A 6,000-nucleotide genomic window follows, 5' to 3' on the forward strand; every position below is an offset into this window, starting at 1 on the left:
ATGGCAAAGCAAAGCATGGCATGGAGCTACTCAAAGAGCTTAACAAAAGACCCTTAGTGACCTTGAGCCAAAAGGGATCAGAAAATACAATTGCAAAAATGCGAACATGGCAAAAACATAATCAGTTCTCAGACTTAGTGAAAACTGGAGCATGCTGAAAACAGATATTAAGTAGGCATGTTTACGAGCTCGATGCACTCACTACATAGCAAGTCATGACAATCTAAGCATACACCCATCAAGAATACACAAAATGCAAACTAGACATGGCAAGAACAATAGCATAGCATGCATGGATCAACTACAACATCACCGGCAAAATTGCTAACAAGTAGACAATCTGCCCAGATTCACGAAATGACAAAAGTAGAGCTCGATTGACTCAAGCTAGGGTGCTCCATAATTGCAAATAAAGACATGGATGGATAGAGCACTACAAGATTAACAAAACATCCTTACTGATCATCCTCAAAAGAGGCACGGATCACTAGGAAACCACATGAACATATGGCCATATGAGATAACCAGCTCAAGGACTTAGTGGAAATGCTAAGTCCCTGAAATCAGCATTAGCAAATGCCTCACTTTGCAAGCTTGTGCTAGTCACAACACACATCACAAAAATACATAAGTTGCACCTCTGGAAAGATGGAAAAACCCTTAACAAAACATATGTAGAGCTCATGGGCATATCATGCACACAATAATCATGACAAAAATGACAAATATCTAATTGAAGCAGCAAATCTGACAATTATCCCAAATAGCACTCTTCCAACAGCATTTCGGGCACCAAGATGAACTCAAATGAAAATGATGCAATGAGACGAAATGATGTACTCTCTGAGATGAATATTTTGATATGCTATATGCCCAAAACGGAGCTATGGATGCAAAGTTATAGCACGATGAACAGGAGCAAATTATTAGGGTTTTGGGGCAAAAGTCAACCGAGTTTGGATCTAGATCCAGATCTAGATCGGTGCGGACAACGATGTTCGCCGGAGCTGCACTGTTCACCGGACTTGCCGAGGTCGTCGGAGGCTCGCCGGAGGAGCTTGGTGCGCCGGAGAGGACGAGGGAGGTCGGAGGAAGGACGGGGGCGGCGCCGGCGGTGTCGGGCGCGGTCGCCGGCGTGACGAGGCGGTCCGGCCCGAGTCCGGCGAGGCGGCGGCCTTGGACGGCGGCGGGCGGCGGATCCGTGGCAGGGAGTCGCCGGAGCGGGAGGCCGGCGCGGCGGCGCGGCTCCCTCGCGCGGGAGGCGAGCGGCGGGCAGGCGGCGCCGACGCGGGCCCTCGGGGGCCGGTTGTGGGCCTCCCGGGCCGTGGCGGGTGCGGGACGGCGGCGGCCACGTGGCGGCACGCCACTGGCTGCGGGCGGCGGCGGGGCGATCTGTCTGGCCGGGGACGGACGTGTCCGGCCGGCCGAGGTGGTTTTAGGGTTTGGACGGGGGAGAGATCCGGATTAGGAATGAGGGGTTTATATATAGGCATAGAGGGAGCTAGGAGTGTCCAAATGAGGTGCGGTTTTTGGCCACGCGATCGTGATCGAACGCTCTAGATGATGGAGAGGGTTTAGGTGGGTTTTGGGCCAAATTGGAGGGGTGTTGGGCTGCAACACACACGAGGCCTTTTTGGTCCCTCGGTTAACCGTTGGAGTATCAAACGAAGTCCAAATGGTACGAAACATGACAGGCGGTCTACCGGTAGTAAACCAAGGCTGCTTGGCAAGTCTCGGTCCAATCCGGAAATGTTTAATCCCCACACACGAAAGAAAGGTAGAAATGACCACCGGAGGAGAACGAAGCGACGGAATGCAAAACGGACAACGGGGAAAATGCTCGAATGCATGAGATGAACACGTATACAAATGCAATGCACATGATGACATGATATGAGATGCATGACAACGATAACAACACACGGAGGCAAAAAACCCGAACCCGAGAAAATAAAATAACTTAAGGACGGAAACGGCAAGAGTTCCAATACATATTGGGTAAATCACATCCGGGGTGTTACAACACTCCACCACTATGAAAGGATCTCGTCCCGAGATCTAGGACTAAAAGAACACCGGGTACTCAGAACGGAGGTGATCCTCGCGTTCCCAGGTAGCTTCACGGTCAGAATGGTGTGACCACTTGACTTTGAGGAATCTGATTGACTTGTTGCGAGTCTTGCGTATAGTCTCTTCAAGAATAGCAACTGGGTGCTCACGATAAGAGAGATCTTCTTGGAGCTCAATGTCCTCGAAGTTGACGGTACGGTCAGGAGTCTTGAAGCACTTTCGGAGCTGAGAGACATGGAACACGTCATGAACATTTGCAAAGTTTGAAGGAAGCTCGAGTTGATAGGCGAGATCGCCTCTCTTGCTGACAATCTTGAAAGGTCCCACGTATCTAGGGGCAAGCTTCCCTTTGATACCGAAGCGATGAGTACCTTTCATTGGAGAGACGCGGAGGTAAACATGATCTCCGATCTCGAAAGCCAAATCACGGTGCTTACTATCATAGTAGCTTTTCTGGCGGGATTGGGCTGCTTTGAGGTTATCTCGAATGACTTTGCACATTTCCTCTGCCTCTGTGATTAAGTCATTGCCCAAAAGCTGACGTTCACCGGTTTCAGACCAGTTGAGAGCGGTACGGCACTTCCTGCCATACAGAATTTCAAATGGGGCCTTGCCCGAACTTGCTTGAAAACTGTTGTTGTAGGAGAATTCAGCATAAGGAAGACAATCCTCCCACTTCATGCCGAAGGAGATCACACAAGCCCTGAGCATATCTTCAAGAATCTGGTTGACACGCTCGACTTGACCGCTAGTTTAAGGATGGAAAGCTGTGCTGAAGCGGATGTTGGTGCCCATGGCCTTCTGAAAAGAATCCCAAAACTTTGAGGTAAAGATGCTGCCACAGTCTGAAGAGATCACTTGTGGAATGCCATGCAGAGAGACAATTCGAGAGGTATAGAGTTCCGCCAATTGAGCTGCAGTGATTGATTCTTTGATAGGCAGAAAGTGAGCCACTTTAGTGAGTTTGTCGATGACAACGAATATAGCATCATTGCCACGCTTGGACTTTGGAAACCCAGTCACGAAGTCCATTTCAATGTGGTCAAACTTCCATTCTGGAATGGCAAGAGGTTGGAGCAGAACAGCTGGTCTTTGGTGTTCTGCCTTCACTCTTCTGCAGACATCACACTCATTCACGAACTGAGCAATCTCGTGCTTCATTCAAGTCCACCAATAAGCCTGCTTGAGGTCCTGATACATCTTCGTGCTCCCAGGGTGGATGCAGAGGAGAGAATTGTTAGCCTAGTTCATGATCACTTTATGAAGGTCACCTTTGGGCACAACAATACGATCCTCAAAGAAGAGAGTATCCTTGTCATCAAGGCGGTAGCACTTGTACTTGGGTTGACTCTTGGCAATCCCAATCTTCACCTTTTTCACCATAGCATCAAGAAGTTGGGCTTGGAGAATCTAGTCTTCCAAGTTAGGAGAGACTTGAAGGTTGGCGAGGAAACCTTGAGGAACAACTTGCAGATTAAGTTTGCGGAAAGCTTCACAAAGCTCGGGTTGATAAGGCTTGAGAATCAGACTGTTGCAATAAGCCTTCCTGCTCAATGCGTCAGCAATCACATTGGCCTTGCCTGGAGTATACTCGATACTCGGATTATACTCTTGAATCATTTCGACCCATCAAGTCTGCCTGAGGTTGAGATTAGGCTGAGTGAAGATGTACTTGAGACTCTTGTGGTCAGTGAAGATGTCCACTTTTCTTCCCAATAAGAGATGTCTCCAAGTCAAGAGAGCATGCACAACTGCCGCCAACTCGAGGTCATGAGTGGGGTAGTTCTTCTCGTTGGGCTTCAACTGGCGAGAGGTATAAGTAACAACTTTCTTCTCTTGCATCAACACTGCGCCAAGACCTTGGAGAGAGGCATCACAAAAGACCTCGTACGGTTTGGATTCATCAGGCGGAGTCAGAACTGGAGCAGTGACCAATTTCTCTTTCAAAGTGTTGAAAGCAATGTCACACTCCAGAGACCAAACATACTTGACGTGCTTCTGGACAAGATTTGTGAGAGGCTTCGCGATCTTAGAAAAGTTTTCAACGAATCTTCGGCAGTAGCTTGCGAGACCGAGGAAGCTACGGAGTTGCTTCACGTTCTGAGGAGGTTCCCAATTCACAATTGTAGACACCTTCTCAGGATTGACCGCAATTCCCTTGGCCGAGATGATATGACCAAGATAAAGAACCTCATCGAGCCAAAATTCGCACTTGGAGAACTTGGCGTAGAACTGGTGTTCCCTCAGCTTATCAAGTACCAAACACAAGTGCTTGGCATGATCTTCCTTGTTCTTCGAGAAAACCAGGATGTCGTCGAGATAGACCAAAACGAAGTCATTGGTGTCGGCGTTGAAGATGAAGTTCATCATGCGAGAGAAAGTCGGAGGAGCGTTGACGAGGCCAAAATACATGACAGTGTATTGACCCATAGCTTGTCCTGAAAGCCATCTTGGGAATATCTTGCTCACGGATTCGAATCTGATGATAACCCATACGGAGATCAAGCTTGGAGAATACTTGGGCACCTTTGAGTTGTTCGAACAACTCGTTGATGTTGGGAAGTGGGTATTTGTTCTTGATGGTCTTCTTGTTCAATGGATGGTTATCAACACAAATTCGGTCAGTTCCATCCTTCTTCTTCACAAAAAGAACACCACAACCTCACGGATAAGAACTAGGCCGGATGAGACCCATTCTCTCTTGAATATCGAGTTGCTTCTTCAGCTCCTTCAACTCTTCCGGTCCGAGCTTGTAAGGACGCTTGCACACTGGTTCCGTGCCAGGCTCAAGATCGATGACGAATTCAACTGGCCAGTCCTCAGGCCTGACGTTACTGCACTCGAAATGCTTGCACAGATCCACGAGCCAATCGTCAGCATCAGTTGCCTCAACACAATTGCTGAAAGTCTTTGTCCCGTTAGCAAGGAACTGGTTGAGTGTAGCAAAGTGATTCTGATTGTTGCCTTGGTTGCCTTGGTTCCCTTGATTGCGCTCTTGAAGAATTTGCATGATCAACTATGTGTTTGCATTGGTTGCGGCCATCACAGCTTGCCATGCCTCCGGAGGAGGTGGAGGTGGTGGCGGATCCTGATTTTGATTCTGATGGTGCTCTTAGCGGGAGCCATCCTGAAGAGGTTGACCACCGTTAGCACATTGACAGATAAAATGAAGCTGAAACCAACGGAATGAAAATTGCAACATAAAGTCTTCACATCCGAACAAAATGAACGAATACATTCCTCTTGAAATGGTCACATATCCATAAATTGAGAAGCCACTTAGAATTTAGGTAGAGAAATAAATCAATAAGGTACGGATCAAGAACGAATACTCGGTAAGAAATCCCAATCTCAAACCAAATATCCGTGGAAGAAGAACTAGAGCATATGAAACTCCCGAACCTTTCCGGTTATGCAATCAGGTGTTGGGGATACATGGGAAGCATAATATCTCACCCAAATCTAGCAAATCCTACATCCAGCTGTATCCATCCTTCAACACATAACCGAGAAAAACTTTGGAAACCATCTACCTCAACCTTCGAAAAGCATCCGTTATACAAGTTATGGCGATACTCCCGAACTCCCGCCCCAGTACTGGGTGGCGTCGAGGTTATCTCACCAACAAACTGCATAAAAGAGATTTTCGATGTCGGCGTACTAAACTCAGGTATTCCAGAACTGCAACGATAAAATTATGATGACAACACCTCGGAGCTCAACTCCCCGGGACACTTCCACAAAACCCCTGATAGGAGGCACCAAGACAATGTTCTCGTCATAAAACCATCGGAACGATTCCAAGACACCCGCGTGATCCTAAAATTTTTTTAGTGAAATTTGAAAAGAGAAGAGTTAAAACTCTACGTCAGGATGCCTTACCAGAGCGATGAGGAGACTGGGAAGTAAAAGAATTCCTAAACTCTCCGA

Source organism: Triticum urartu, chromosome 3, assembly GCF_003073215.2.
Source record: "Triticum urartu cultivar G1812 chromosome 3, Tu2.1, whole genome shotgun sequence".
NCBI lineage: Eukaryota > Viridiplantae > Streptophyta > Magnoliopsida > Poales > Poaceae > Triticum > Triticum urartu.